General features: G+C 48.5%; 1 protein-coding gene across 1 annotated transcript in view; it reads left to right on the forward strand.

The window, feature by feature from the left end:
- The window catches only part of LOC115462750 (deleted in malignant brain tumors 1 protein-like), a 128,890-nt gene that overhangs the window by 17,927 nt on the left and 89,816 nt on the right, over positions 1-21,147 (forward strand). Inside the window, exon 2 of the mRNA XM_030192732.1 lies at positions 8,624-8,946. The gene's annotated coding sequence lies outside the window, so the exon portion shown is untranslated. The remainder of the gene's footprint in view (positions 1-8,623; positions 8,947-21,147) is intronic.

Genomic DNA, 21,147 nt, shown 5'->3' on the forward strand with positions numbered 1-21,147 from the left:
TTCTTCCCATGATTCAGGAAAACGATTGGCTATGCTCTCTGGACTTAAAGGATGCCTATATTCATATCTCGGTGCTTCCAGCTCACAGGAAGTACCTTCGATTTCATCTGGGAACTCAGCATTTTCAGTACTGCGTACTGCCCTTTGGTCTAGCATCTGCGCCCAGGGTCTTTACGAAGTGCTTGGCAGTTGTCGCAGCATCACTATGCAGACTGGGAGTGCATGTGTTCCCTTATCTCGACGATTGGCTGGTGAAAAACACCTCAGAGGCAGGAGCTCTACGGACCATGCAAATGACGATTTGCCTGCTCGAGCTACTGGGGTTTGTAATAAATTATCCCAAGTCCCATCTTGTTCCACTGCAGAAATTGGAATTCATAGGAGCTCTGTTGGACACACGGGTGTCTCAAGCTTATCTCCCCCAGGCAAGGGCAGACAATCTTCTGGCCTTAGTCTCCTCAGCTTGAACATCTCAACAGATCACAACTCGGCAGATGTTGAGGCTTCTGGGCCACATGGCCTCCACAGTTCATGTGACTCCCATGGCACGTCTACATATGAGATCAGCTCAGTGGACCCTAGCTTCCCAGTGGTGTCAGGCTACAGAGGATCTAGAGGATGTCATTCATCTTTCCACCGACTTTGCAATTCCCTACAATGGTGGACCATTCGCTCCAATCTGACCTTGGGACGTCCATTCCAAATTCCTCAGCCACAAAAAGTGCTGATGACGGATGCATCCCTCCTGGGGTGGGGAGCTCATGTAGATGGGCTTCATACTCAAGGATCTATTTGGGGTTTAGAATCCAACTGCACCCTCCTAGGCCCATTTCTGTTCTCTTCCAGGCTGCACTCTCACTTAGTTGTGTTTATTTTCAGGTCAATCTCTGTTATGTCCTCGCCGTTGCGAGGCCCAATTGACCAATGTTCATTGTTTTGAGTGAGCCTGGGTGCTAGTGATATCCCATATGTGATGATGTCTAGCCTACTTATCCTCAGAGAAAATGAAGATACATACCTGTAGCAGGTATTCTCCGAGGACAGCAGGCTGGACATCATTACAATCCACCCTCCTCCCCATTGGAGTTGTTCTGCTTCTATTTTTGCTTTTTATCTAACTGAGGGAAGCGCGCGGGTGTCGCCGGTGGGAAGTCACTCGCGCATGCGCAGTGTATTGTAGCCGCGTGCGCCGCGCCGCTTCCGAACTTTCTAAAGGTTTCTTGTTAGATTTCCGGTCTCCTGGGCCATCGCGGACGACAACCCATCAGTGATGATATCCAGCCTGCTGTCCTTGGAGAATACCTGCTACAGGTATGTATCTTCATTGAACTGTAGAGTATGTTGCGGAATATAAGACTTAGGGGCCCTTTTAGTACAATAAGAATAAATCAAACATGACATAATACGTCAACAGTTAGCAGCTAAGGCATTTGTCATAAACTGGTCAGGGTTCACAAAGAGATCTAGGGACAAGTATCAGAGCTGGTACCTGATTGCTTGTTTTTGTGAGGAGGAATGGGGAACCTTCTCACCCCTATGAAAGCAGAGAGGGAATGATTTTTTTGTTTGGAGCTTGCTGAGGCATCCTGGTGCTCTATAACCATCTAGTCTGGATACACCTCAGGGAGAGGGGGCTATAATTAAACACTCCAAAATCGGATTATGTACAGGCTGCAGAGCCTTAAAGCCTGACTGCGGGAAGATTTCAACAAGCCTGTTGTATCTATTCCCTCAAGATACTGATAATGGAATTTTGTCATCTGGTTGTCATTTTGTTATCAATCCCAACCCAGGTCCCCCACACCTGTCCTCGCCCTCATCTCATCTATGCAAACGTTCCCGCGATATCTCCAATCTCATCTCTATACCCCTCCTCCCCCCTCCCCTTCTCGTGCGCCCTGTGGAACGCCCACTCGATCTGCAACAAACTTCCCTTCACCCACGATCTCTTCATCTCCCATTCCCTTCAACTGCTCGCCCTAACTGAAACCTGGCTCACCCCTGACGACTCTGCCTCAATCGCAACCCTATGCCACGGAGGTTATCTTTTCTCCCATTCGCCCCACCCAGTTGGCCGCGGTGGCGTCGGGCTACTACTTTCGCCCTCCTGCAGTTTTCAACCTCTCCACCTACCTCAGTCTCACTGCTTCTCATCCTTTGAAGTTCACTCCATCCGTCTATTCCACCCACTGCCACTCAGAGTTGCAGTCATTTACCGCCCCCCTGATAAATCCCTCCCTTCTTTCCTTACCGACTTCGATGCCTGGCTCTCCGTTTTTCTTGAGCCCTCATCCCCATCCCTCATTCTTGGTGACTTCAACATTCACACTGATAACCCATCTGACTCATATGTTTCTCAGTACCTCACTCTTACCTCCTCCTTCAACCTCCAACTGAGCCCCACCACCCCTACTCACAAATCTGGCCACTGTCTTGATCTTGTCCTCTCTTCTACTTGCTCACCCTCCAATTTCTGCGTTTCAGCTCTTCCTATCTCTGACCATCACCTAATCACATTCACACTTCAGCACCCTCCCCCTCAATCTCGCCCAACACTAACTACTACGTCCAGAAATCTCCAGGCTGCTGACCCCCCCCTCCCACCTTATCCTCTAGTATCTCTGATCTCCTCCCTTCCATCATGTCCTCCAAATCTGTTGACAAAGCTGTCTCCACTTACAATGCCACTCTCTCCTCTGCTCTAGACACCCTTGCACTGTCCACCTCCCGTCCCACAAGGCGTACCAATCCCCAGCCCTGGCTGACCCCTTGCACCCAATACCTTCGCTCCTGCGCCCGTTCGGCTGAACGCCTCTGAAGGAAATCTCGCGCCCATACTGACTTCATTCACTTCAAATTCATGCTATCCTCCTTCCAATCCTCCCTATTCCTCGCTAAACAGGACTACTACACCCAACTGACTAATTCCCTCAGCTCTAACCCACGTCGTCTCTTCGCCACCCTCAACTCCCTCCTCAAAGTGCCCTCCGCTCCCACCCCCCCCCCCTCACTCTCTCCCCAATCTCTGGCCGACTACTTCCGTGACAAGGTCCAGAAGATCAACCTCGAATTCACCACCAAACCTTCTCCTCCTCTTCATCCTATAACCCACTCTCTCAACCAACCTACCCAGGCCTACTTCTCCTCTTTTCCTGCTATCACCAAAGAGGAAACCGCCCATCTCCTCTCCTCCTCGAAATCCACCACCTGTTCCTCAGACCCCATCCCCACCAACTTACTTAACACCATCACTCCTACTATCACCCCCACCACCTGTCATAACCTCAACCTCTCTCTCTCCACTGCAACAGTCCCGGACACCTTCAAACATGCTGTGGTCACACCACTCCTCAAAACACCATCACTTGACCCTACCTGCCCCTCCAACTACCGCCCCATTTCCCTCCTACCCTTCCTCTCCAAAATACTTGAACGCGCCATTCACAGCCGCTGCATTGATTTTCTCTCCACTCAGGCCATCCTCGATCCGCTTCAATCCGGCTTTCGCCCCCTACACTCGACAAAAATGGCACTATCTAAGGTCTGCAATGACCTGTTCCTCGCCAAATCCAAAGGTCACTACTCCATCCTCATCCTCCTCGACCTATCCGCTGCTTTTGACACTGTCAATCACAACCTACTTCTTGACACACTGTCCTCCTTTGGGTTCCAGGGCTCTGTCCTCTCCTGGTTCTCCTCTTATCTCTCCCATCGTACCTTCAGAGTACACTCTCATGGTTCGTCCTCCTCCCCTATCCCGCTCTCTGTTGGAGTTCCTCAGGGATCTGTCCTTGGACCCCTTCTTTTTTCAATCTACACCTCTTCCTTAGGCTCCCTGATCTCTTCTCATGGTTTCCACTATCATCTTTATGCTGATGACACCCAGCTTTATCTCTCCACACCAGAAATCACTGCGGAAAACCATGCCAAGGTATCGGCCTGCTTATCCGACATTGCTGCCTGGATGTCCAACCGCCACCTGAAACTGAACATGGCCAAGACTGAACTTATTGTTTTCCCACCCAAACCCACTTCTCCTCTCCCTTCACTCTCTATCTCAGTTGATAACACCCTTTATTGTCCCCGTCTCATCTGCCCGCAACCTCGGTGTCATCTTCGACTCCTTTCTCTCCTTCTCTGCGCATATCCAGCAGATAGCCAAGACCTGTCGCTTCTTCCTCTATAACATTAGCAAAATTCGCCCCTTCCACTCCGAGCACACAACCCGAACTCTCATCCACTCTCTCATTACCTCTCGCCTTGACTACTGCAACCTACTCCTCACTGGCCTCCCACTTAGCCATCTATCCCCCCTTCAGTCCATTCAGAACTCTGCCGCACGTCTTATCTTCCGCCTTAACCGATATACTCATATCACCCCTCTCCTCAAGTCACTTCACTGGCTTCCGATCAGATACCACATACAGTTCAAGCTTCTACTACTCACCTACAAATGCACTCGATCTGCAGCCCCTCCTTACCTCTCTACCCTCATCTCCCTACTACTACTACTACTATTTAGCATTTCTATAGTGCTACAAGGCGTACGCGGCGCTTCACAAACATAGAAGAAAGACAGTCCCTGCTCAAAGAGCTTACAATCTAATAGACAAAATAAATAAATAAATAAATAAAGTAAGCAAATCAAATCAATTAATGTGAACGGGAAGGAAGAGAGGAGGGTAGGTGGAGGCGAGTGGTTACAAGTGGTTACGAGTCAAAAGCAATGTTAAAGAGTTGGGCTTTCAGTCTAGATTTAAAGGTGGCCAAGGATGGGGCAAGACGTAGGGGCTCAGGAAGTTTATTCCAGGCGTAGGGTGCAGCGAGGCAGAAGGCGCGAAGTCTGGAGTTGGCAGTAGTGGAGAAGGGAACAGATAAGAAGGATTTATCCATGGAGCGGACTGCACGGGAAGGGGAGTAGGGAAGGACGAGTGTGGAGAGATACTGGGGAGCAGCAGAGTGAGTACATTTATAGGTTAGTATAAGAAGTTTGAACAGGATGCGAAAACGGATAGGGAGCCAGTGAAGGGTCTGGAGGAGAGGGGTAGTATGAGTAAAGCGACCCTGGCGGAAGACAAGACGGGCAGCAGTGTCTTCAACCGACTGGAGGGGGGAGAGGTGACTAAGTGGGAGGCCAGCAAGAAGCAGATTGCAGTAGTCTAAACGAGAGGTGATAAGGGTGTGGATGAGGGTTTTGGTAGAGTGCTCGGAAAGAAAGGGGCGGATTTTACGGATGTTGTAAAGAAAGAAACGACAGGTCTTGGCAATCTGCTGGATATGAGCAGAGAAGGAGAGAGAAGAGTCAAAGATGACCCCAAGGTTTCGAGCTGAGGAGACAGGGAGAATGAGAGAGCCATCAACAGAAATAGAAAACGGGGGGAGCGGGGAGGTGGGTTTGGGGGGGAAAATGAGACGCTCGGTTTTGGTCATATTTAATTTCAGGTGGCGTTGAGACATCGAGACAGCAATGTCAGACAAGCACGCTGAAACTGTCTTGCTCCGCCAAAGGATGAGCAGCTTTGCTGGTGTGAGCCCTTGGATCCGACTGGAGACGGCGGAGTGAACCCCTCCTTCTCCAGAGGACAGCCGACCCACCCCCACTCTTCGCCTGTGAAGGCCGCCGTTCCCTGGAAGTTGAGCCTCCAGGTGCGGGCTGCCTACAGGGCTTCTGGAACAGGGGGCGGACAGGCGCCGTGGACAGCGCGGCTCTGGATTCCCGGAAGTCCACTGGTCCGAGGTCCCGGGGAACTGGCACGCCGGCGTGGCGGACAGCGGTGGCAGAGGCAGAGGCAGGCAGCGCTCAAGAAGAGTCCGTAGCAGGCAAGGGTCAAGGCAAGCAGCGGTCAAGAAGAGTCAATAGCAGGCGATGGTCGAGGCAGGCAGCGGTCAAGAAGAGTCAGTAGCAGGCAAGGGTCGAGGCAGGCAGCGGTCAAGAAGAGTCAGTAGCAGGCAATGGTCGAGGCAAGCAGCGGTCAAGAAGAGTAAGTAGCAGGCGATGGTCGAGGCAGGCAGCGGTCAAGAAGAGTCAGTAGCAGGCAAGGGTCTAGGCAGGCAATATCCGATAGCAAGGTACAGAGTTCCATCCAACGATGCGGAGCTCTCAGAAACGAGAAGCCGAAGCACTGGCTAGGAGGAGTGGTGCTCCTTAAGTAGTCCTCCTCATTAGCGCGGGGCCCCAGCTGGTGCTTCCTGCAGTTGAGTCCTCAGGTAACCAATGCGAGGTGACGCTAGTCACCGCTTCCCCTGCTTGCTCCCGTCACTGGAAGAGACGCCGGCTATCCTCCGCCGGCGCCATGTTGCAGGTATTCCATTCCGGAAGTGGAAAGCCGGCCATCGGCGGCAACAAGGTGAGAACAACCGGCGATCCTCTGTCGCCGGACTGAAGACAATGGCCGCCTCTCCCCACTGGCCGGCGATAGCCAGCCACCGGAGGACCTGCGGCGAAGGCCGGCCATCCATGGCGGGCCCGAACCTCATGGACCACTGGCACCGGCGGCAAGCAGGTGAGTGTTGGTCCCGGCGGAAGACGGGATAGAAACTTTGGTTTGGATGCAAGGTGAGATATCAGGGGTAGAAAGGTAGATTTGGGAGTCATCAGCATAGAGATGGTAGGAAAAGCCATGGGATGAGATTAATGAACCAAGGGAAGAAGTGTAGATAGAAAAGAGGAGGGGACCAAGAACAGAACCCTGAGGTATGCCGACAGGCAGAGGGATAGAAGTAGAAGAGGATCCACCAGAGTGAACACTAAAAGTGCGGAGGGAGAGGTAGGAAGAGAACCAGGAAAGGACAGAGCCCTAGAATCTCCCCTTACGTCCCTACCCGTAACCTCCGCTCTCAAGACAAATCCCTCCTTTCAGTACCCTTCTCCACCACCGCCAACTCTAGGCTTCGCCCTTTCTGCCTCGCCTCACCCCATGCTTAGAACAAACTCCCTGAGCCCGTACGCCGGGCCCCCTCCCTACCCATCTTCAAATCATTGCTCAAAGCCCACCTCTTCAATGTCGCCTTTGGCACCTAATCACTACACCTCTTCTCAGGAAATCTCAACTACCCCAACTTGACATTTCGTCCTTTAGATTGTAAGCTATTCTGAGCAGGGACCGTCCTTATTCGTTAATTTGTACAGCGCTGCGTAACCCTAGTAGCGCTCTAGAAATGTTAAGTAGTAGTAGTAGTTTTGGGAAGAGCCCAGTGGAAATGTGCAGAGGGGAGTGTTTGTTATAAGATGCAAATCATACTGTCAAGGGTTGACTGGAACTGGAAGTAATGTTTCTAATGTATTAAAATGCTGGAGAGAAGAAAGACAGAATGATATAAATAAGTCGGCCACCTGTACATTGCAGATTGTTATTTCATCTACTTCATCAATTGGAGTTAAAGTAAAGTGTGTTTGGTTCAATCATACGACGGATGTGGACTAAGTTATACAAAACACAAAAAAAGAACAGATCCCAAGTCCAAGTTATGATGAAAAAAGTACTTTTTATTGAACAAAATACCTGACGGGATCCATGTTTCACCATCTTATGAGCTGTTTCAGGGGTATAAAACTAAAAACAATAACAAAAGAATGTAATATACATTTCAGTGTTTTTATGTATATTACATTGTTTAATTATTGTTTTTAGCTTATATTTTATACTCCTGAAGCAGCCCATAAGAGGACAAAACATAGACCACGTTGGGTGGTTTTTGTTCGATAAAAACTAATTTTATCATCATAAATTATCCCAAGTCCCATCTTGTTCCACTGCAGAAATTGGAATTCACAGATCTTTTCAAGAAGGCATACCATAAACAACCATCTTAAATACTAAACAACAACACTCGCACGATCTATACATAACCAAACTCTTATCACATGACCGACTAACCTCTTTGACATTACTGATCAAACAATACCACTTTAAACATTATGTTGAACAGGGTCTTTCTATAGTCAATGACCTAATGTATGTTACAAACCAATTTATTACTCAGAAACCTTCATGCAATACCATAATTTATTCTTCTTTACCATGTATGTATACACTTGGCGTATATGTATACCATGATCTGTTCCATATAAGTTATGTTCCATTTGTGTTACCATGTATGTATGCACCTTAACACAATACCATTTGTGATTCTGCTCCCCGGAAATGGCAACTGCCATTACGGCAAATGTATAAATAAATAACATGGTCTCGGGATCTGCTACGTTTTTGTGCTTATCCTCTGGTGTGGATTTGAATAACCTCTCGGGTGTTTGCTAAGTACAGAAAGTCTGGTGTTGATAGAAAGATAAAACACGAAAACAGAGGAAAAAGTCCTCTGACTCCATATTGTGTTGCCTTTGCCAATGATAATAGGAAATGTGGTACATGATGAAAAGAAATATTTGCAAAATCACTTTATATTTGTCAAAAATACTTGTATGAATATAACTATCCAACCTGAGCTTTTTCAGACATATAAGGTAATATGTAAATATAATGTGGATGTGAAAATAGCCATGTTATCTATTGCTTGACCTTATTACTTGACCTGTGATTCCCCTTCAGATCCAAGCTCCTCTCTGGGACGTAATGGGGGGGGAGTGTAGCTGCCTACAAATGACTCTTGATTACTCTTTTCCCAGGTGTGTCTCGGATAAGACTGATGGATGGAAACAGTTCCTGCTCCGGAAGACTGGAGATTAATCACAATAATTCTTGGGCGGCTGTCTGTTATGAAACTTCACCTCAGCTGCTGCCGATCACTGGAAAAGATGTCGAAGAGATGGGCTGTGGAACTGTCTTACAAGTTTTCACACAATTTCACGCCATACCAAGTTCAATACCTCTCTTGCAGTACAATACTGGGTGCGGGGGAGTGCCAGGGAGGACAAGATGTGAACACACAATAAGACAGACACAGCTCTGTAATTCAAAAAATATTTTGAAATCAACAGTTTACGTTTAGGTACTGTGTATGCATAATTTTCTTGGAACTTACATTACTATACGCACTCAACTCACAATCCTCTTCCTACTTCTGTGGCTTGACTAAGATGGTGCCTCACCCACTCTGCCCCCTCTTCTCTACTGCTCATCTCCACAGCCCTTCCCTCTTCAATATTCTACCCCCTTGAGCATGCTACCCCTCTGCTCCCATAATGTTCCCTCATTGTACTTCCTCAGTATTTCACCCCTCTGCTGCACCCTCTTATTTGGAAGCCTGACCCCTAGTGGTAGTAGTTCAAGAATTCTGTTGGGGAATCAGAGGTGTCATTTTGAACTGGGCATCTGAGAGGGTGGAAAGGTTACTCCTGGCCTCCACTAAACCTCAGGGACAGCCTCGGTAAAGCCAGAGAACATCCACGGGGTTGGGTTATGCTAGGAGAGGGTATGGCTGCTGTTGAAAGAGTGCCGTCAGCTTTTCCAAACGCGTGAAGAAGTAGACTAGTGGTTAGAGAAGTGAACTTTGATCCTGGGGAGCTGAGTTCAATTCCCACTGCAGCTCCTTGTGACTCTGGGCAAGTCACCTGACTATATGTAAACCACTTTGAATGTAGTTGCAAAAGCCTCAGAAAGGCAGTATATCAATTCCCATTTCCCTTCCCCTTCCCTTTTAGTGATCTCCAGTTGAGAACTAGGAGCTTGTGCCTTAGTGGGTGAAAATGCCAATGGGGGTATTTTTCAACGTAGATGTGTCTTCTCCGAGGACAAGCAGGCTGGACATCATCACGCATGGGTTGTCGTCCGCGTCCAGGAGACCGGAAATATAACACAAAAACTTCAAAAAGTTCGAGAGTGGCGCAGCGCGCATGGGGACAAACACACTGCACATACGCAAGTGACTTCCCGCCGGCGACACCCGCACGCTTCCCTCAGTTCCTTTTTTTCCACGCTGCGAAGAGGAGTTGTGTTTTTCAGCTGCTCTTCGTTTTTTGCTCAGGAGATCGGATTTTTGCATTTAATGTACCCCTTTTCACTTATTTTTTCTTTTAATTGTTTTATCTTTTCAAAGAAAAAAAAAGAATCTTTTTCCTTTAAATTTTCCTAGTTTTTCTCATTCCTTCAGAGTTTCCTTTCTTTTTCATTGCGGCCACCCTTATGCCTTTTTAATTGGCACAATTGAGCCATTTGATTTCGCGAACTCTATTTTCCCACCCATGTCATCGAAGACTCCCAGCGGCTTCAAACGCTGTACTCGCTGCAACTGGACCATCTCGAGCACCGACCCTCACGCATGGTGTCTCCAGTGCCTCGGCCTGATCATCTTCCAGCTGCTTGTAAGCTGTGTAAGTTAATGAAGAAGAGGACCCAGGTGGCTCGTGAGGCTCAGCGGATCGGTCCGGTCCTTCAACGTCGACATCAACATCGGTACAGAGGTCGGCGACATCGGCGTCGACGTCGAGGGAAGCAGCACCGAGAGTGCAGGTAATGGCTGCCAAGAGACCAATTCGAGCTGGGAGCAGCGAGGCATTGAGTGGGTCTCCACCTGTCTCGAGGCCTACTGCTATGCAGGCCCCCCAGGACCAACCTGTGTCAGACCCGGCCCCAAGGAGGCATGAGGATTCCACGTCCTCCTCATCGGTACCGAGGAGTGTTGATGATGGGCATCGAGCGAAGGCGAAGAAGCATCGCCATCGATCTCCTTCTAGACATGGTACCGAGAGCTCCGGGGAGCCGAGGGAGTCGGCACCCGAGAAGCGTCGGCGCCAGGAGGACCACTCACCCTCCATTCAGGAGGTGCCGATGCGTCCAGGGCCGGTCTTAGCAAGTGCGGGGCCCTGTGCAGACCAATTTGATGAGGCCCCATCCTAGCCCCGCCCCACCTTAGCCCCGCCCTTGCCCCGCCCCACTCCACCCCATTGATTATTAAATTTTTAGAACATTTTTTATTTATGAAATTTCAAATAAAGACAAATGAAGCTAAATTTGTACAGAAAAACTGATTGAAATAATAAGCACAATGCTATCATGAAACCCCCGCTCCCCAGAAATTATTCAGTTCAAGTCCACTACAATTAGTAGTTCCAATTCTCATAATCCCGGGGGGTCAGAGGTGCGGACACACAATCTCTCCACTGCAAAACACTATACACAAACTTGTGCAAAAACACACTCATAACCTTACCAAACCATAACAGCACTAATTCCAAGGACAGGACGAGCTACAACCTTATGCGTGGAAAGGCAGAACTGTAATTACACTAGGCTCTAAAACACCAATACACTACCTCGTGAAAAAAAAAAACAAAAAAACAAAAAGGGCTGCAAATACTACACGCTAGCAGGATACTGCACCTTGATCACACATGAAAAACACATGACACAACAGACATGACACAAGGAACTAGAAATAAAAAAATATGAAGGCAAAATACTGAACTGGAAAGTTAACTCAAGAAGTCAGACTCAGCATGCAGCAATACCAGAAAAATTGAAACTTACATGCAAAATATCACAGATGCACATTTCCAAAAGCTGACATATTCCAATTAATACATTCTGAATAAAATACTTTTTTCTACCTTTGTTGTCTGATCATTTGTTTTTTTCTATTCGCTTTGGTCCCAGTGTCTTCTGTTTTATACAGTGTCTTCTTTCCATTTGATATTTTTTCTCTCACCATGTCCAACATCTTCCAGTGTCCTGTCTACCATTCTCCCTTCCCCTCCATCCATGTGCATCTCCTTCCTTTGTCTTTCCTTCCCTCCATTCCATATCCAGCAATTCTCCTCTCTCCCCTGCCCTTCCCTCCTCTCCCTGGGCCCTGCCCTCCCATCCATGTCCATCGATGCTCCTCTCTCCCCTTCCCTTCTCCATCTATCCAAATCCAGCAATTTTCCTCCCTCCCCTCCATGTCCAGCAATTAATCCTCGCTGCCTGGGCTCTGCCCTCCCATCCATGTCCATTGATGCTCCTCTCTCCCCTTCCCTCCCGCTCCCATGTCCACCTGCCCCCCTCCATGCCTTCACCCATTTTCTCTCATGTATCCCCTGTGCCTTCACCCATTCTCTATTTCTCTCATGTGCCCTCTGTGCCTTCACCCATTCTGTCTCTCATGTGTCCCCATGCCTTCACCCATTCTCTATCTTATGTGGCCCCCCTGTGTCTTCACCCATTCTCTCTCATGTAATCTCCCCATCCCCCCAGTGCCTTCACCCATTCATTTTAATATGCCGTGCCTTGTCTTGCCTCCCCTCCCACAGTTCTCTCTTAATGACCTCCCCCACCCACCCACCCATCCACTTGGTCTGGCATCTCTCCCTCTCCTCCCAGACCGCCAGCAACTCTCTCTCCCTTCCCCAAGTTCCCCTCTTCTCTTTTTTTAAAGTTATATTTGTACCCCACGCTTTCCCACTCATGGCAGGCTCAGATCTTCAAGTATTTAAATTTTCCTCCATTGCAGGCAGCGTCAGTGAAACGCTGTCTGACGTCCCACCAGCCTTCCCTTTGCTCGTTCGTTCTCAGTGCCCAGCCTTCTTCTGACGTCATTTCCTTGGGGGTGGGACACTGAGAACGAATGAATGAGCGAAGAGAAGGCTGGTGGGACGTCAGACAGCGTTTTCACTGATGCTGCCTGCAACGGAGGTAACTTGGTAAGGTAAATTCAAATACCGCCGGGAATCGGGAGCGAAGGAGGCTGACCGAGGCGCGCCACGTGGGGCCCCCTTAAGCGCGAGGCCCTATGTGGCCGCCTCGGTCGCCTCGGCCTAAGACCGGCCCTGGATGCGTCGGTCGTCCAGCAGCCAGGTACTAGCTCTTGAGTCCCCTCAGATTCTGGCACCGACTCCTGCACCGGCCCCACAGCCTTTTCCGATGGCAGCCCTCAATGAGCATCTCTGGACCCTTCTTCCAGAACTTCTGGAGGGATTGCTTCGCCAATCTGCTTTGGTACCAGGGGTGCTTGCGCCTTCTGTACCTACTGCTGAGACGGCGTCTGGCCCATCCCCTGTGAGGAGGTCCCTGCCTTCGGTACTGCTTGTGGTACCGGAGCCGGTTAACACCCGGGTTGACTCCCCCTCGACGTTGGTGCTTCGCCGGAGTCCAGGCAGGGGTCGACTTCTCAACATCCCCCACGAGGACGTCGATCCTCGAAGTTGAGACAGGCTCGGGTTCAGGCTGCTTTTAGGGAGCTTCTGTCCGATATCTAAGAGGAGCGTTCATGGGGAGAAGAGGAAGACCCCAGGTATTTTTTCGGAGGAAGACTCCTGTGGCCTTCCTTCTGATCCTACTCCGCCTATTGAAGTCAGACAGTCTCCGCCTGAGAGTCTTACTTTTTCATCTTTTGTGCGGGAAATGTCTAAGGACATTCCATTTCCCATGGAGGTTGTGGATGAGCCCAGGGCTGAGATGCTCGAGGTCCTGGATTATCCTTCTCCACCTGCAGAGGTTGCAACGGCCCCCCTGCACAATACGCTCAGGGAAGCGATGTTGTGGAATTGGTCTTGCCCTCTCTCTAATTCAATTGTCTACAAGAAGTCCCAGTAAAGAGTCCATGGTGAGCCTGTGATGGTGAAGGCCCAACTTCCTCACGATTCCATGGTGGTGGACTCTGCTCTCAGAAGAGCCAAGAGTACTAGAGACTATGCTTTGGCGCCCCCAGGCAGAGAGTCTAGGACCTTGGATTCTTTTGGGAGGTGTAAGTATCAGGCTGGAATGCTTGCCGCCAAGATCCAAACATACCAGCTGTACACCAGCATTCACTTACGGAACTCGGTGAGGCAACTCTCCAGTTTAGTTGAAGCTCTCCCTCCGGAGCTTGCTGAACCTTTTCACCAGGTGGTCAGGCAGCAGAAGGCGTGTTGCAAATTCCTGGCCAGGGGAGCTTACGACACTTTTGATGCCGCATCCTGAGTAGCTGCTCAGGGTATCTTGTTGCGCAGACTCTCATGGCTGCGTGTCTCGGACCTAGATCAGAAGACCCAGCAGCGAATGGCAGATGTTCCTTGCCGGGGGGATAATCTTTTTGGAGAGAAGGTTGAGGATATTGTAAGCTCTTTGAGCAAGGACTGTCTTTCTTCTATGTTTGTGCAGCGCTGCATATGCCTTGTAGCGCTATAGAAATGCTAAATAGTAGTAGTAGTAGTAGGATATTGTCGATACCCTCAAGAAGCACCATGATGCGATGGATTCTCTCTCCCGCTGGGCGCCTTCTGCTACCACCTCCTCCTCTAGGAGGTTTTTTGGAGGGCGGAAGAGTACTCCCTATTCCTACAATAGCCGTAGGTACACTCCTACCTCTCAGCAGCCTGTTCAAGCTCGTTCCGAGCAGGCTCGCTCTCGTCAGCGGTGTGCACCTAAGGCCCCTCTGGCTCCCCAGCAAAAGTAAGGAACAGGCTTTTGACTGGCTCCAGAGCAGCATAGCCGCAGTAAAAGTATCCGTGCTGGACAATCTGCCTGTTGGGAGGAGGTTGATATTTTTTCACCAAAGGTGGCCTCTGATAACCTCCGACAGGTGGGTTCTTCAAATAGTCCGGTTAGGAAATGCTGTCAATCTGGAATACAAACCTCCAAATTGCCCACCGGGAGTTCAATTCTTCAGCTCCCAGCACAAGCAGGTACTTGCAGAGGAACTCTCCGCCCTTCTAAAGGCCAATGCGGTCGAACCGGTACCACCAGGGAAAAAGATGGGCTGGGATTCTATTCCAGGTACTTCCTTGTGCACAAGAAAACAGGTGCGATACGTCCCATCCTAGACCTAAGGGCCATGAACAAATTTCTAGCCCGCGAAAAAGTTCAGGATGTGTTCCCTGGGCACCATTCTACCCATGATTCAGGAAAACGATTGGCTATGCTCTCTGGACTTAAAGGACGCCTATACTCACATCTCGGTGCTCCCAACTCACAGGCAGTATCTCCGATTTTGTTTGGGAACTCAGCACTTTCAGTACCGTGTGCTACCCGTCTAGCATCTGCGCCCAGGGTCTTTACAAAGTGCTTGGCAGTTGTTGCAGCATCGCTACACAGACTGGGAGTGCATGTGTTCCCTTATCTCGACGATTGGCTGGTGAAGAACACCTCAGAGGCAGGGACTCTATGATCCATGCACATGACTATTCAACTCCTGGAGCTGCTGGGGTTTGTCATAAATTATACCCAAGCACCATCTTGTTCCAGTGTAGAAATTGGGATTCATAGGAGCTCTGTTGAACACACGGACGTCTCGGATGTATCTTCCCCAGGCAAGGGCGGACAATCTTCTGGCTCTAGTGTCCTCGGCACGAGCGTCTCAACAGATCACAGCTCGGCAGATGTTGAGACTTTTAGGGCAAATTGCCGCCACAGTTCATGTGACTCCCATGGCATATTACTACTGCTACTACTACTTAACATTTCTAAAGCGCTACTAGGGTTACGCAGCGCTGTACAATTTCACAAAGAAGGACAGTCCCTGCTGAAAGGAGCTTACAGCTCAATGGACCCTAGGTTTCCAGTGGTGCCAGGCTACAGGGAATCTAGAGGATGTCATCCATCTTTCCACCGAATTTTGCAATTGCCTTCAGTGGTGGACCATTCGCTCCAATCTGACCTTGGGACGTCCATTCCAAATTCCTCAGCCACAAAAAGTGCTGATGACGAATGCATCTCTCCTGGGGTGGGGAGCTCATGTAGATGGACTTCACACTCAAGGAGCTTGGTCTTTTCAGGAAACAGGTCTTCAGATCAACCTCCTGGAATTACGAACGATTTGGAACGCTCTAAAGGCTTTCAGAGATCAGCTGTCCAACCAAACCATATTGATTCAGACAGATAATCAGGTTGCCATATACTACACCAACAAGCAGGGGGGCACCTGATCTTGCCCTCTGTGTCAGGAAGCCGTCAGGATGTGGCTTTGGGCGTGCCATCACGGCATGTTTCTCCAAGCCACGTATCTGGCAGGCGTAAACAACAGTCTGGCCGACAAGTTGAGCAGGATCATGCAACCTCATCAGTGGTCACTGAATATGGATGTTGTCCGCAAGATCTTCAGAGCATGGGGCACCCCCTCGGTGGATCTTTTTGCCACTCAGACCAATCACAAAGTCCCTCAATTCTGATCCAGACTTCAGGCCCACAACAGACTAGCATCAGATGCTTTTCTCCTACATTGGGGAACAGGCCTTCTGTATGCGTATCCTCCCATACCTGTAGTAGGGAAGAGTTTGCTGAAACTCAAGCAAGACCGCGGAACCATGATTCTGATTGCGCCCTTTTGGCCACGTCAGATTTGGTTCCCTCTTCTTCTGGAGTTGTCCTCTGAAAAACCGTGGAGATTGGACTGTTTTCCGACCCTCGTCACCCAGAACAAGGGGTCACTTCTACATCCCAACCTCCAGTCTCTGGCTCTCACGGCCTGGATGTTGAGAGCTTCGAAATTGCCTCCTTAGGTGTTTCAGAGGGAAAGATTCCACGAAAAAGTGTTATTCTTTTAAATGGAGGAGGTTTGCCATCTGGTGTGACAGCAAGGCCCTAGATCCCTTGTCTTGTCCTACACACACCCTGCTTGAATATCTTCTACACTTGTCAGAGTCTGGTCTTAAGACCAACTCCGTAAGGGTTCACCTTAGTGTGATTAGTGCTTATCATCAACGTGTAGAAGGTCAGCCTATCTCTGGACAGCCTTTAGTTGTTCGCTTCATGAGAGGTTTACTGTTGTCAAAGCCCCCTGTCAAACCTCCACCAGTGTCATGGGATCTCAATGTCATTCTCACCCAGCTGATGAAGCCTCCTTTTGAGCCACTGAATTCCTGCCATCTGAAGTACTTGACTTGAAAGGTCATTTTCTTGGTGGCTGTTACTTCAGCTTGTAGAGTCAGTGAGCTCCAAGCCCTAGTAGTCCATGCTCCTTATATTAAATTTCATCATAACAGAGTAGTCCTCTGCACTCATCCTAAGTTCTTGCCGAAGGTGATGTCGGAGTTCCATCTGACCCAGTCAATTGTCTTGTCAACATTTTTTCCCTATCCACACACCCGCCCTGGTGAGGACAAGTTGCACACCTTGGAATGTAAGAGAGCATTGGCCTTTTATGTGGAGCGGACAAAGCCCTATCGACAGTCCGCCCAGCTGTTTGTTTCTTTTGATCCCAACAGGATGGGAGTTGCCATTGGAAAACGCACCATCTCCAATTGGCTAGCAGATTGCATTTCCTTCACTTATGCCCAAGCTGGGCTGACTTTAGAGGGCCATGTCACGGCTCACAATGTTAGAGCCATGGCGGCATCAGTGGCTCATTTAAAGTCAGCCTCCATTGAAGAAATTTGCAAGGCTGCAACGTGGTCTTCAGTCCACACATTCACATCTCACTACTGCCTTCAGCAGGATACCCGACGTGACAGTCGGTTTGGGCAGTCGGTGCTTCACAATCTGTTCGGGGTTTAGAATCCAACTCTACCCTCCTAGGCCCTTTTCTGTTCTGTTCCAGGCTGCACTCTCACTTAGTTGTGTATATTTTCAGGTCAATCTCAGTTATGTCCTCGCCGTTGCGAGGCCCAATCGACCAATGTTCATTGTTTTGAGTGAGCCTGGGTGCTAGGGATACCCCATGCATGATGATGTCCATCCTACTTGTCCTCGGAGAAAATGAAGATACATACCTGTAGCAGGTATTCTCCGAGGACAGCAGGCTGGACATCACAACCCACCCTCCTCCCTTTTGGAGTTGTTCTTCTTCTCTTTTTGCTTTTTATATAACTGAGGGAAGTGCGCGGGTGTCATTGGAGGGAAGTGCGTTTGTCCCTGTGCACGCCGCGACGCTCTCGAACTTTCCGAAGTTTTTGTGTTATACTTCCGGTCTCCTGGGCCGCCGCGGACGACGACCCATGCGTGATGATTCCAGGCTGTCCTCGGAGAATACCTGCTACAGGTATGTATCTTCATTTTCTCACTGTAAAACTAGAAGGACGTATCTAATTTTAGGCATTCCCAATGGCACCCTTGTCAATCTGCAGCCGTATTCTCTTTATATCTCTTACCCAGAGGTGGAAGTGGGGGTATTATACCTGCAACCATCAGCTTTTGAAGATTGCTACTTGAGGGGTCCTTTTAGTAAGCTGCTGTAAAATGTGACCTGTGTTAGTGTGGGTGCGTGTTTTGGGTGTGGGCTGGGCCATTATTTACTGCGGCTGTGGAAAAAAGGCTTTTTAAACTAGCATTTGCCTATTTATGGCCTGAGCCTTTACCGTCAGCCACTGACTTAATGGTAAGGACTCACACGCGACTCGTGCGGTAAATATGCAGTGCACGCCAACTGCTGATTACCGCCAGGATTCGGCACACACTAAACTCAGAATTACCGTTATGTGTGTGCTGTAGCCTGGCGGTCGTGCCGATTTGGCGCACACTACTACTACTAAATACTTCTATAGCGCTACTAGATTTACGCAGCGCTGTACAAATGAGCATGAAGAGACAGTCCCTGCTCAACAGAGCTTACAATCTAAATTGGCTTAGATGAACAGACAGCTAGGGGTGGTGAAATTGCAGAGGTGGGGGTGATAAGTGAGGGTACTGAGTACGAGAGTCATGGTTAGTAGTCGAAAGCAGTAGCAAAGAGGTGGGCTTTTTACCCACGCGTTAACCCTCTTAGTAAAAGAGCCCCTGAATCTGTATGTAATCTAGACATGTAGAAGTGCTTAATTGGTCCAGTCCTTTACAGGAGGAATTAAGGGAAAGGGAAATGGGACTTGATATACCGCCTTTCTGAGGTTTTTGCAACTACATTCAAAGCGGTTTATATATATTCAGGTACTTATTTTGTTCCAGGGGCAATGGAGGGTTAAATGACTTGTCCAGAGTCAGAAGGAGCTGCAGTAGGAATTGAACTCAGTTCCCCAGGATCAAAGTCCACTGCACTAACCACTAGGCTACTCCTGATTACCCTCCTTAATCCCCTTAATTCCCCCCAATTGTACCATACATGTACCTCATTCTACCACAATATCACCTTGTATTCATTCGCACCATGTATTTGTTCAGACCGGAATCGGCTAACGCCGTTAACGGTAATATGTAAGCCACATTGAGCCTGCAAAAAGGTGGGAAATGTAGCATACAAATGCAACAAATAAAGAAATAAATTGTCTATTTCTTTCTCCAAATAAAAGAGATGATTGCAGCCTTTCTGTTTAATGATCACCATTCACATGTGTAGGTTTGCAAAATGGGATCTTGCCAGGTATTTGTGACCTGGATAGGCCACTGTTACATAAGTACATAAGTAATGCCACACTGGGAAAAGACAAAGGGCCCATCGAGCACAGCATCCTGTCCACAACAGTGGCCAATCCAGGCCAAGGACACCTGGCAAGCTTCCCAAATGTACAAACATTCTATACATGTTATTCCTGGAATTGTGGATTTTTCCCAAGTCCATTTAGTAGCAGTTTATGGACTTGTCTTTTAGGAAACCGTCTAACCCCCTTTTAAACTCTGCCAAGCTAACCGCCTTCACCACGTTCTCCGGCAACGAATTCCAGAGTTTAATTACGCGTTGGGTGAAGAAACATTTTCTCCAATTTGTTTTAAATTTACTACACTGTAGTTTCATCGCATGCCCCCTAGTCCTAGTATTTTTGGAAAGCGTGAACAGATGCTTCACATCCACCTGTTGCACTCCACTCAATATTTTATATACCTCTATCATGTCTCCCCTCAGCCGTCTCTTCTCCAAGCTGAAAAGCCCTAGCCTCCTTAGTCTTTCTTCATAGGGAAGCCGTCCCATCCCCGCTATCATTTTAGTCGCCCTTCGCTGCACCTTTTCCAATTCCACTACATCTTTCTTGAGATACGGCGACCAGAATTGGACACAATACTCAAGGTGCGGTCGCACCATGGAGCGATATAACAGCATTATAACATCCTCACACCTGTTTTCCATACCTTTCCTAATAATACCCAACATTCTATTCGCTTTCCGAGCCGCAGCAGCACACTGAGCAGAAGGTTTCAGTGTATTATCGACGACGACACCCAGATCCCTTTCTTGGTCCGTAACTCCTAACGTGGAACCTTGCATGACGTAGCTATAATTCGGGTTCTTTTTTCCCCACATGCATCACCTTGCACTTGCTCACATTAAATGTCATCTGCCATTTAGCTGCCCAGTCTCCCAGTCTCATAAGGTCCTTCTGTAATTTTTCACAATCCTGTCGCGTGTTAACGACTTTGAATAACTTTGTGTCATCAGCAAATTTAATTACCTCGCTAGTTACTCCCATCTCTAAATCATTTATAAATATATTAAAAAGCGGTCCTAGCACAGACCCCTGAGGAACCCCACTAGCTACCCTTCTCCATTGTGAATACTGCCCATTTAACCCCAATCTCTGTTTCCTATCCTACAACCAGTTTTTAATCCACAATAGGACTTTTCCTCCTATCCCATGACCCTCCAATTTCCTCTGTAGCCTTTCATGAGGTATCTTGTCAAACGCCTTTTGAAAATCCAGATACACGATATCAACCAGTTCCCCTTTGTCCACATGTTTGTTTACTCCTTCAAAGAATTGAAGTAAATTGGTCAGGCAAGATTTCCCCACACAAAAGCCGTGCTGGCTTGGTCTCAGTAATCCATTGTCCTCAGATGTGCTCTGTAATTTTGTTTTTAATAATAAATAGCCTCTACCATTTTCCCCGGCACCGACGTCAGACTCACCGGTCTATAATTTCCCGGATCTCCCCTGGAACATTTTTTAAAAATGGGCGTTATATTGGCCACCCTCCAATCTTCCGTTACCACGCTCGATTTTAAGGATAAATTGCATATCACTAGCAGTAGCTCCGCAAGCTCATTTTTCAGTTCTATCAGTACTCTAGGATGAATACCATCCGGTCCAGGAGATTTGCTACTCTTCAGTTTGCGGAACTGCCCCATTACGTCTTTCAGGTTTACCGTGAAGTCAGTAAGTTTCTCCGACTCGTCCGCTTGAAATACCATTTTCGACACCGGTATCCCACCCAAATCTTCCTCGGTGAAGACCGAAGCAAAGAATTCATTCAATCTCTCCGCTACGTCTTTGTCTTCCTTGATCACCCCTTTTACCCCTCGGTCATCCAGCGGCCCAACTGATTCTTTTGCCGGCTTCCTGCTTTTAATATACCGAAAAAAAATTTACTATGTTTTTTGCCTCTAATGCTATCTTTTTTTCATAATCCCTCTTGGCCTTCTTTATCTGCGCCTTGCATT

Source organism: Microcaecilia unicolor, chromosome 2 (assembly GCF_901765095.1).
Source record: "Microcaecilia unicolor chromosome 2, aMicUni1.1, whole genome shotgun sequence".
Classification (NCBI taxonomy): Eukaryota; Metazoa; Chordata; class Amphibia; order Gymnophiona; family Siphonopidae; genus Microcaecilia; species Microcaecilia unicolor.